At 22.6% G+C, this 13,576-nt stretch overlaps 1 protein-coding gene across 3 annotated transcripts in view; it reads right to left on the reverse strand.

The window, feature by feature from the left end:
- The window catches only part of LOC113558718 (phosphatidate phosphatase LPIN2), a 26,413-nt gene extending 14,078 nt beyond the window's left edge, over positions 1 to 12,335 (reverse strand). For all 3 annotated transcript variants that reach the window (XM_026964251.1, XM_026964259.1, XM_026964236.1), the window contains exons 1-2: positions 12,201 to 12,335; positions 636 to 681 (exon numbers count right to left, since the gene is read on the reverse strand). The gene's annotated coding sequence lies outside the window, so the exon portion shown is untranslated. The remainder of the gene's footprint in view (positions 1 to 635; positions 682 to 12,200) is intronic.
- Between the last annotated feature and the right edge of the window lie 1,241 nt (positions 12,336 to 13,576).

The raw sequence follows: 13,576 nt of genomic DNA on the forward strand, positions 1-13,576 counted from the left end.
ACTAATAACATATGATGCACTATGCTGTTTAAGTTTATACTTCTTTACACACGATATTTGAATTTGATACAATGTTGTCATGGAAATACGAGACACCACCATAAAAAGTTATAGTTTGAATTGACCTATTTTCATTAAGAACAAAATTTATTAGTAATAACATTAATATTTTTTAATTATAATTATTACTCGATTTTTATTTTAAATATTCACATAAATGTAAATTAGGTAAGTATTCATTCATAGATAATATATAAGCAAGAAAATATGCAGGATATTGTAACAATTGATAAAGACCTATTAATTATCAATGGTGGTCTGAGGTTCTTCTGGCATACGACTTTCTATAGACAAATAGTGTATTATAAGTCTATACGTTACCTTATACGTTGTAGGTATAATATATGTGTTCACCATTGAAGAAGATAAGTGAAACCAATAACTGATAAGTAATAAGATTAAAATACGATATTATATACAAATGACAATTGTTTTTAAATTAAAATCTAAGATTTAACAAATATGAAATTTATAGAATACACCCTACCCTACCCTACCACCTTAACCTACCTATGAAAAAAAGATACAAATATATTTTATGTAATCAAATATTATATTTGTTATTAAGTACTTACCGTTTTAATGCAGTCTGCTAGAGGACTTAGAATTGACTACAGCATTCTAAAAAATAAAATTTGCAATATTTAACAACATTTTTGATTGTAAATAAATTTAATGAATATTCTTAAAAATTTAAAATAAGTATCAACAGAACTGACATGGACATTTTAGCTATGTATACAATATTACCTATAGCAACTATAAATAATAATATTCATCGCATCATATATTGAAATATATATTTTCTTTATACTAAAGAGGATACCAGCGTAGTATTTGTTATCTCTTTCTAACCCACGCGAAACATAGCAAATTTTACGTTCACAAAAATTACTATAACCTTATTAATTTTTTTAATTAGAGTGAAATGACCTATTAAAGAATTTAAAGTTAAGAACATTATCTAGGGCATCTCATAAGCGTTTTATTATATTTTATTTCAAAGCGAGTTATGAGTATTTTAAAATTGTAAATTGTTTATGCATCTTAAAAACTCGCTTTGAAATAAAAATATAATAAAACGCTTATGAGATGCCCTAGATAATGTTTTTAACTTTAAATTCTATAATAGGTAATTTCACTCTAATTTGAGAAATTAATATGGTTATAGTCATTTTTATGAACGTAAAATTTGCTATGTTGCGCGTGGGTTAGATAGAGATAACAAATACTACGCTGGCATCCTCTTAAGTCTATTTATTTTATTAATTCTGTCGAGTACTGAATAATTTTATTATTTAGTATATACTATATAAGTATACAAAATATTTAATATTTCCTATAATAGGAACGGTAATTGTTTATGTCATTAGTAGACTTTTAAAAAACAATTAAAAATTAAAATTAAACAATGCATTACGAGCCCCGTTATAGACTAGTAAGTAGCAATAGATCATAATATAATATAAAATTAATAAAATTAATAGTTTTGAATTAGAAATTGAGTGTACACTGCAATGTATATATGTATATAGGTATTAGGTATATATCATAAATAGGTATAAAATAGGTATATAATAAATATACCTATGTAAATAATAAGTGGTAAAAAAAATATAAACCATTGTAACTCATCGTATAGATATCAAGCACATATTATTAGGTATAAATACAATAAAGTTGGGGGGTGATAAAATAGTTTAACCCTTGACCGATTGGAAGGTATTGTCTACACACAATGTAAACATGGAATATGCTTATTTTTGATAAAAAAACGTTTTATTAGACCATTATAAATTTATAACAGATAGTTATACTCGTATATACAGGGAGGTAATAGGAGAAGAGCACCTAGACCAATACAAAGAAGTAAAATAGTAAAATAATATGTATTCAATTAAAATTGTTATAATGAGTCGTAGTGTATGTACCTTATTAACACATTGTACCTATCGGTATGCACAAATTCGTTCCACTCTTATTTTAAAATAAGATAACACAAATTACACTTCTAATTAAATTAAGTATATTTATTTTTGTGGTTTTCGGTGGTTTCCAAACTGATTTAAAATATTATTACTTTTTATAAAACTATTTAGTATTAATATTAAAACATTAAGTCAACAATATTAAATTTAATACTTTAAATATAATTTATATATAATTTTTAGTGGTTATGTATGTTTGATAAAAATATTACAAACTATACTGCAGACTTTATACTTAATTTCTTATCGATAAGTAAATTTAGTAAATTTATGAAAGATAAAATTATGTTTATAGTATGATTATTTATCGGACATAAATATATCAATAAAGATTCAATAGTTCCTCCGAGTTTATGGGCACAAAAATGTTCAAGCTTACAAAGAATCACCAATGCTTGCCAATCTTTTCATTCGAAATTATCAGATTATCCCCACCCAAACATATGATACAGTATATTTCTTTTTGAAGGTAACATAAAATATTTCAGTCCAATGACCTCAGATTGATATGAGCTTTTCGGGAAGAGATAGAGAATACGCAAATACATATTTTTTGAGTGTGAATTTCGATGTTTTAGATCATTCAATTTCAATGTGCGTATAATAGAGCTTGCATTTTTTTTTTAATAGAAACACGCGTCTTTAATACCAAATAAAAGGATAGACCAAATTATTTTAAATCATTTTGATATCTTAACCATAGTTCTAAAACCAATATTGACTGAATAACAACAAACAAATGTTTTAATTTAAATCATTGAATTTTCGACGATTTCCTATGATTTCATATATTTTCGTGCGATTCCACATAATTAAAATATTATAACTAATAATTATAAAATTGTAAGTTTATGTGCAATTTAAAGACAAAAACATTTTAGCAACTACCCAAATGGAAGTAATGCGTCATCTGTAGTCGTGCATGGAGAATGATGGGCTAAATTTTGAATAATTTGTAAAATAAATATTGGTATTAATTCAATTTTTAAATAAATAATAGAAATTATAAATTATGTGTCAATTTTTTTACACTATTCCCAGTACAAAAAACAAAACTTGGGGTAAATGTATACTTCAAGTCAAATAAATTTTTAAAAATAATTTATTAAATGACTAAAAACATATTATGAACAAAAAAAAAAAAAATACGAAGAATCGCACGGGAATTTGTAAAATCATAGGATAATTGTCGAAAAATTCAATGTCAACATTATTTTTAAAAAAATTCGGTATGAAAACACCTGCTGCTATTTAGAAAAAATTAAAGTTTTATTGCGCAAGGGTACATTGAAGGATACAAAATTTTAAAATCATCAAAAAATGTGTATTTATAGGTATTCTCTATCTCTTCCCGAAAACTCCATATCAATCTGAGTTCATTAATTGAAATATGTCGTATTACCTTGAAAAGGAAACATACTGTACACATTTTTAAGTTTTAAAAAATGTGCAAACACATACTATAATATTAAAAAGTAATCTAAAAAGTCCACGCACCTAGGAAACCAATAAGAAAAAGAATATTATCTATAGAAAGTAAAATTTAAGTCAATTAAAATAATTAAATACTAATGAAATAATAATTAAGGATTATGTAAATATAAATATGGAAAAAATGAAATGAAATATGATATTATATTTTACACATATTAGATATTTTATTTACATATGCATATGTATGTGTATATGTGACTTATTATATGATATTATGTACTATTATTATTATATATTTAATTTTAAAAATATGTTATATTGTAAAATGTAAATTACAAAAATTAAACTTTATAGGAATCACTTAAAATTAATTGTAAATGAAAAGGTAACTTAAAAAGTTACGTTACCGGTCTAGGTACACAATTTATGTGCGTCCGTGCATGTAATAAATTATAATTATAATTTATAACCCTCTGACCCTTAAAAAGAATATTTGACTGAAAACAATAATACTAATTCCTTATACGTCAGACCAATGGCTGAAACTTAAAGCATAATTTATTATGTGGTTATTAGGTACAAATTTGTATCATATTTTAATTAATAAAATATAATACAATAAAAAAAAATGATTAAAATAAGTAACAATTTTTCTACATATTAATGAATGTATAATTTTGTTTTGAATATTTATATAATATTAATTTATATTAGTGTTTTTACTAGTTTAGTTAAAAACATAAAACAACGCATTACAATATTGACAGGCTAAGTATGATTATTTTACAATCCTAATAAAAATGCTTTAATAATACGATAGGTTTTGATAGTTAAAATATTTTAATACTGAGAATTAGTTACCTAACCAGTAACCACATTGTGAAGCGTACCGGAAGAACACAATAGTATATATCTATTATATCATATAATATAGTTTTTATTTTCAATTCTAGTCTCGTTCAATGTCATTTTAAAGAACAAAAAAAACTTATTAAGTATAAGGTATTACAAATTAGAATATATGAATATAATACATTGTGTTGATTAAAAAATTAATCTTTAATGTTGTACAAAATGTACATACCTAAGTAATAAGTACTATTGAACTAGATTTACTTGGCTATATCTTTAAATATATCATAGATTTTTTGATACCTTCATAGTTAAAATATTCCATAATTAAAAAAATTCGTAATATCTGTGTGATCATGTACAACTAGTTAGATTGAGTGATTTATTGCAGTAAGACATTTAGGTATATAATGTACCATTTACCATATTTTTAATATAACTTATAATTTTTGAAATATAATTAATAATAGTCAAAGTGGATAAGAATAAGTAGAACGTAGAACTATGCGAAGTTGGATATTAAGAGAATCAAAATAATATATGACTTATAAAAAATAATATTTTCCTATACAAAGCAAATAAACCTTAAACAGACATAGTAATATAATAATATAACTAGTATAATAGCTTGTTCAATATATTTTTTAATGTTCATAAGGGAAGGGGATCCATATCTCTTAAGTCTTTACCACTGTAAGTAAATCCGTTAATGACGATATTATAGTCTTAAAATAAGGTACACTATAGTGACCCTGGGGTCTTAAAAGGTTAAATAAAATTAGTCTGTATAAAACATTAAAACACCTTTTATTTTCTATATTTATATCATAAATTATAATACTAATAACTAATAACATATAATGTTATCTTGCTATCTGAGTATAGTCGTATAGACATATAGTGGGTGTATGCTTTGATATTATAAGTATTACGCACAAGTAAACTTATAAAGTTATAACCATAAGTAATTAATTTATAGGTAGTTTAACATGCTCTATTATATCTATTTTACTGTTGTACTAAGCTAGCAAATAACGCTGATTACTCATTTATTAACAAATCATATTACATTTACAGGGTGATGCTTCACAAAGCATACTCATCTTAATATATTAGAACATTTAATATTTGTTTTGTGGCTAGATACATTTTTTCTAACCGTTACAGTTGCCATAACAGCTAAACTATACCTACAATTACAACGATTAATCGTTAATAGGTAGGTTGAAATGGCAATTGGCAACTAAGTAAATAAATAAAATTTTATAAAAACTGATATTGCAATACGTGATAAATCGTACCTGTTTTTAGAATATTTATTAGGTACATTACAATTGAGACCATCAAAAACAGAAAAAACAAATACTCGGATATAGTCGTACGTATATATGTATGATTAAAATATCTAATGTTATTCGTATAGCAAAGAAAATATTAACTTTTTCCCATTTAATAACGAATTTATTCCAACTCCTTATTGTACAGTGTGATATTATAATTAGATAATATCTTAAAACCAATTAAAAAATGTCATTGAATATAGTAAAATTTATGAATTCATAAACGTTAGGTTCCCAAGAATAATATTTTAGAATTGTATTATAACAAAATAGTTTTTTTTTTTGGGGGGGGAGGGGGTGATTTTAAAAATCAGTTATTGAAAAGTAGAACTTTTTTAATAAATATAAAATTTTTTTTTATGAAAATTAGGTATACTTGCAATACTTATATAAATACAAACATTGATATAACAAAATCAACATTAAAATTGAATAAGTAAATAACCATACAAAAACCCAAATATTTCGGGTAGTGTTTAAATATTCAAAACGTAGTGTGTACGTGCCTAATTATCATCGTTAATATACATAATCTGTAAAAAAATAATTGTGTTTGAATATTCTAAAGATTTTTTAATGCTAGCAAAAAATTTTAAAACTTTATAAAAATTGAACTTTATAACTTGAATTGAATATAAAATAAGTGTGCCAATATATTTTTAATTTTATCAAAAATATACAACAACAACTTATGTGTGATCTTATATTAATTGTTCGAGAATTTTGACCCACCGAATAATTTTAAGTTACAACAAAAAACAAAAATCATTTGAAGAGAATAGTTTTTATACTGATGAACATTTAATGTCGTAAAAATTTGAATTTCAAACAGTCATAAAAATATAAAATATTGACTTTCTAGAAGATCTTTTTTTATTTAAGTTAAATAACTTGTAAAGGACTTAGTATAAAATTTCCAAATCTTAAGTATAAACTAAACCTTTTTTTACCAATTTCGAACTAGAAAATAGTTTGTTATTTCTATAAATCAATTATTTTTAGCATTTATCAAAACAATTTTAAAAAATAAAAAATTTCTATTGTCTATAAATAGCTCAAAAAAAGATATTAAAAATTATGTCATACACAACTCTTACAATAAAGTTTATATTATAAGCACTACTACATTTTCACACTTTTACACTTGATAAAAATTTAAAATTTCTAGTTATTCGTTTTTAAAATATAACAAAATAAAGAAATCAATGTGGTTAAAAACTAGTTTAGCGTATAAATTTCCAATTTTCCTTAATTTTTTTTTCTTTTTCCCAATTATTTTGAAAAATACTGTTAATTTTTAACCTGTTTAAAGTACAAACTAGATCATTGAAGCGTGTTTTAACTACTTTCGTGTATACATACACAAAAAAGAAAATACATCATTGTAAATCAGTACATTAATCACTGCTCAGAATCAAAAAAAAATATTTCATAAATAATCCGCAAAATGTTCATTAATAATTTAAGAAAAATGTTATGGTATCTATATAATTACAGACTAGTTATTTACTTATTTATACATGCATTATTATTACTATATGACCAGCTGTTAGGTAATATAAAATAAATACATATTTACATATTACATTTGTTCTTAATTTCTTAATATTAAAGAATTATAAATATTTGTAAAAGTTTAAAAAAATATTGATCTTGTTTTAATATACACTTCACTAGGTAGTTCAGAAGTACTTTAAGTGATTCTTTGACCTTTAAACACAATAACAACCACAGTAAATAACTGAAAGGCAGTTTGACTCATCATTTAAATATGATTTAAAAAATAGACCAAATATACAATTTAATAATGTATCTTCTAATTAATTTTTCAAGTATTAAATAAACATTTTAAATTTCGACATAAACAGACAAACAGCTAGTATACCTATAAATAATATTAATTTATTTTATTTTACCTTTACGTATTTATTGATATGTGCGCAAATGACGTAGTACAGGTAAGAGAGACAACAGTTCAGTATTGACCTCGAATAGTGTCAATGTATATAATATATATGTATAATAAAAGCAAAAAACAAGCTGTAGGCTTATTACTATATGATATTCGGTAAGCTGTTCATAACAATCGCATAACAAAAATATGTTTTCGCGACATCAAGGTTATTTCCAAAAACGATTTTAGTTTTAGTAAACAGATAAACAGATTATAATATATAATAGAAATATTATTGTATAAATTATTTTCCAAACTAATTATTATGACGTATATTAAAAATAGAAGGGACAATGGGACAAACTACAAATTTGTTTACAAATCTATAACATAAATATTTACCAGTTAAAATTGTTTTTGTTTATTAACTAAATAACATGTTTTTATTTTATTTTTTTATTAAATGGCAATTATTCAAAAAAAATAATCATTTCCAACAACGATTTTAGTTATAACTAGCAGATAAACAGATTAAAAAAAATATGTGTATATTGTATAAGAATAATATAATAAATAGGTTAAATGAGCGAATAAGTAATAAACTAACACAGAAAAACATCGCTTCTAGATCTCTTTGCGTTCCAAGGGAGTAAATTTCAAATAATGTGCTAGTTTTCTATAAATAAAAAATATTTTAAACATAAAAGTAATTATAAAACATAAACTGGAAAATGAATATTAGAAATTGTATTTTAAAAAATTATCCATACAATATTACAATCTAAGTGCATGATAATTCTTTTAACAGTGAAAAAACTCATTCTATAAAAATTAATATTTTCAAAATAATTAAGAAAAAAAAATTAAGCAAAAACAACAATTTTTACACAAAATTAGTATTAATATAAGGAATAAATTAAAAATAAATACTTGACTGATTTTTATTAGCCATTCATAGACAATATAAACTTTTAATTTTTTTCTATAAATGTCAAAAATATTTTTTTCTGGGCTAAAAAGCTTGAAAATGTAATTTAAGATTTCTTATAAATTGTTATCGTAGCTATTTAAAAATTGAAAATATTAAAGATTTATAGGAACGATTTTTTATTTATGAGCATTAAAAAGTTTATTTGAAATCTATCAAAATCATGAAAATTTTTAAATAATTTTTTAGTTAAAAATTTATAAAATGTTTAATTGTTATAGATAAGGATTAAAATTTTAATACAAGGGTTCTTATAAGTAATTTACACTGTAACCAAAAATTAAAAATTAAAAATATATAAACAACATGTTTTAAAGATATTTTAAGTTCAAATTTAGACAAAATTTGACATTTTACAAAGAATAACTATTAAAGTTGTTTTGTTATGATTTAAAAATATTATTTAAAAGTACTTGAAAATTTTAACGTATATTATTATACTTAATAGCGCCAATCACTATGTCCAAGTATTGCGACCGCAAGACATGTTTTGGGTAGATGGTGCTTCCCATACCTCATAGGTTTATTTTTAATGTCGGACTTAAAGATAATATCTATTGTCCAAATAAAGTATTTGTTGAATTCAAGCTATCATAAATACATTACAATTATATAAATGGCTTAATTCTCCAAAATCTAAAGCAATATCATACAATACAGGTCAACAATTTTAGATGGTTTTATGTCCATCTAGCTATAATTAGTAATTATATAAAGATGTTATACAATGTGGGTCTATAAAACAAATTTAGATGGTGGATGTCTATATAAAAATGTATAATTTCATAACATGATTTGAAATGAACCTCGGCGCCACTGATAGTACTATATTTTAAATACAAAATTACATTTTAAATTACAATGTTTTGTCATCAAAAAATAATTCAACTTACCATATTAGTATTAGTAAAATAAATTACTTTACTAGCAAAATAAATATATCAAAAAATATAAGTTGACAGATCGTCTGGTCAAAATTTTATATGTAATGATTTATCATTGAACTCAAACTTGATACATACATTACAGTGAATTACTCCTCAATGATGAGGTATACTCAAAACCTTCTATAGAATAGTTATAACTTACCCCTTTCTTATCACTGTATGCTTTCATGAGTTTTACTTTTATAAATGACAACATACATTGAATATTAATTAAAATGTATGTTTAATTAATATACATTAATAATTTACTATTAATTGTTATATATCAAGAAAAATAAGAAACATAAAAAAAAATTAAAATGTAGTAGTAATTTCAAACTATATTTTGTATTTTTTTTTTTTTAGATTAATACAATCAATAAAATGCAAAATATTATTTTCAAAATTTTGGAGAACTTTCCAAAAATTGTTTTTTGTGTTCACATTTGAAAAAAATTAATTACCAGTCATAATATAATAATACGTTTTGTTTATTGTTCTAATAATTGTTCATAACATTCTGAGTTTTAAATAATATTCAATAACTCTAAACATATAAAAATGTGCATTTATATTTATCATAAATTAATATAAAACAAATCCATACTTCTTCAAGATATTATTTTTTAAGTAGGTAATCACTTTTAGTGAACTCTAAAAACAACAAAATAAACTAATTATTGTATTTAATGTAAAAAATAATATATTATGTATAACGTAGCACATAGATATTATTTTATTAATAATATTAAGCTCTATACATTTAATGTAATAAAATGGAAACAATAAAAAATAAAAATCAAGTGCTAATCAGACTAAAGATTATTAATTACTTATTACTTATTAGTAATAATATTCATACATATTTATTTAATAAATATCATACTATACTGTTTCTACTATTTATAAAGTTTGTAACTGTATAGTGGTTTATCAGTTATCAGTATCACTGAAGTCTGTAAGTATTTCTTTACTAAAAGGTTTAACTTATCATGTTAATCATTTTAACTTAACTATTTTGGTCTTCAAATATATAGGCACACTTTTATACAATCATACGTGGATTTTAGTATGGCTTGATAATTGATAAATTATTAATGTCAAATAAGTAATCATAAATTATAAAATAAATTATTAACATGTAGATATATAAATTATAATGTTTTTAAATAATAATGAATTAATAACTGTCCTAAACTCTAAGTATATTTATTTATTTATAACTATTAATTATATATCTAGAATTATAGATTTTATTTAGTCAAAATACAATAGTATAAAAATAAACTATTGTAACAATAGTTATTTTAATTTAAATTATAATAATATTCTGGAATGCAAAATATATATTTATATTTTTTAAATACCTATACAACTATATGTTTTATATTTAATCTGTACTTATGGGTAGTGGCTAGTATCTAATAGATAGAAAGGTACTACTATAGAGTTAACATACAGTTTTAGGTAACATTTGGCAATTTGCAGCCATAAAAAAAAATAAAGTCAAACTATGATATTAATAATCAAATATTTCAAATTGTCATCATTATGAAAATATACATTTTTTTTTTAATATAGTATAATTGTTAGCAATACTATTGCATTACTATTAGCTACTTCTTAAATATTTCAATGGTAGTAAAATAGTAAAATACTACCCTATACCATAGATTAAATATACTACTAATATGAATATATTTAATCTATGTCTATACTAGATAGGTATTTAAAAATAGCACAATTAAGTGCAAGTACCTACAAATGTACTGTCTATTCATTATTAGTGTTAAATAAAATATACATAGGTAATAAAATGTACTACTTAATTACTACTTAGTACTTATAATTTATAAGTTATAATTAAACATTTTAATACCTATATATTAAATATTAAATTAATATTATTTTTTAAGAATTTTATAACAGTTTACTATAAATGTTGGTAATATTAATTCATTAAGTGCATATCTTCAAATTGATAATTTAGTGTAGCTAATTGATATATAGCATAAATATTAAATACATAATACATTTTAATCTATATTATTAGTTAATAATTAATACTTGAACTTACCTATAAAAACTTCTAACTATAATTGTTATAAATATTATATAATAATAATGATGATGATTTATGACAAACGGTGTGATGTATACCAAACTTCCACTACATTTTATTTGTATATTTTACAAATTAATAATAAATTATACCTTTATTTTTATTTACTGACAATGGGTAGGTACATAATAACAACGTAATTAATCAAAAAACCATTAAAAAAATTATTTCTTTATTAGTAAATTTACGATTATTGTAGTCTATAGAGTTATTCAAGTGATCAAATGCTTTTAATTTAAGCTAATTAGATATTGTATAATTATTATAAATTATGATAATTGTATTAAAATTAAAACTAAATATTTCATAAAACGCATTTAAAATACAAGTTGTTTGTAGGTGTCTACCTAATACCTATTTAAACATTTATAATAGGTACCAGTAAACATTCATTAAAACGATTAAATAATGAAGACGATTTAAGTTTAACAACATATTATAACAAGCATAGCATACATCGTACATGAGTATATAATATATTGTACATTATGTATATATTATATTATGTACACTTATAATTTACAATTAATATTAAGCATTAAATTTAAGCACACACTATATCAAGTTAAAATTAAATATTACCAACAAAATCTTACCAGTTAAATCACGGTATAAATCGCCAACATTAATAATAAACACTTGTCTATTACGCGAGTAAAAATACAAGAATAAAAGATGCGACTTCTACCACTGCTCTAAACTGACTGACCGACTAATATATTTATATTTTATTATATTAGTCCGTTTGATTTGGTTGCTCAGTCATGGCAATACCAGTATACCTACCTATAGGTTGTTTGTTTATCATTTACCTTCATTTTTTTTCTATACCTACTCTCGCTTAATTAATGGTGGTACCATTACCATACACTGTATACCATTATATCATTGGAATCATTGGATTATAATATTACTACTATACATGTAAATCGTTATGTATATTATGTAATTGTAAGAAAAATTAGTAAACTAATTATACTTAAAAATCTTAATCCAAAATATTATATAAATAATAATACTTTACTATTACTAAGATCGTAATAGTATCTATCGATTATTTTTCTATGGTAAAGTATATTAGGTACGCGGCATAGTAATATTTCAAATGGTTTTGTAATAATTTACTTGAGTGATAAATATACCTATTATTCAATTCATTATTTACATATTTTTAAATTATCGACATTTAAGTTCAAAGATCATTTTTCAAAGAAACGATAAACTATATACATTCAAGTTTAAATGCGGTTGTTGGTTCTAAATAGGCACTAAAATATGCGTTATCTACAAGTTACAACAATCCAATTTATAAGTAGTTATCATTTAATTTTGGTCAGGTAATTATAATTTATTATTCGGTGTAGTTAAAAGCAATGACGACGTGACCTTTTTTTTTTCTATAAAGCAACTATTAAAAATAAGTATTCACTCAGGTTAGATTATTGTTATTTTATCCGTGTTAATGTTGTGGAGACTAATTCTCCATACAACCTAAATAGTAAATTTATAGAATACATAATATTACATAGTTATATTATTCATAAATTATAAATGATTCTGAAATCTCTAAGATACCAACTCCCACTTTTACATGAATTGGTATTTGGTCACCATAATCATGCCACCATTTCCACCTCACTAGTCACTAGCTAAAAATGTACCTTATCTTAAACTTAGGGTTTAAGTTAATTTTAAATTAAATCAGCACCGACAATACCCAATATACCCATATTCAGTAATTGGTTTTTGCAAAAAGAAAAAAAAATAGACTTATTAAGTAATCAACATCAACATTTAACGTCACTAAACTTATCAATATAATATGTGTATAACTATTAAACTAATTTTTTCATCATTCATCATTCTAAACAAAAATTAAAAGACAAAAAAATATTTTACTCGTACTTATATAAATTGATGTCTCTATAATAGGTAGGTATGTCAAAATATTTTTAATAATAGAAACTTTAAT

Source organism: Rhopalosiphum maidis, chromosome 1 (assembly GCF_003676215.2).
Source record: "Rhopalosiphum maidis isolate BTI-1 chromosome 1, ASM367621v3, whole genome shotgun sequence".
Lineage (NCBI taxonomy): Eukaryota > Metazoa > Arthropoda > Insecta > Hemiptera > Aphididae > Rhopalosiphum > Rhopalosiphum maidis.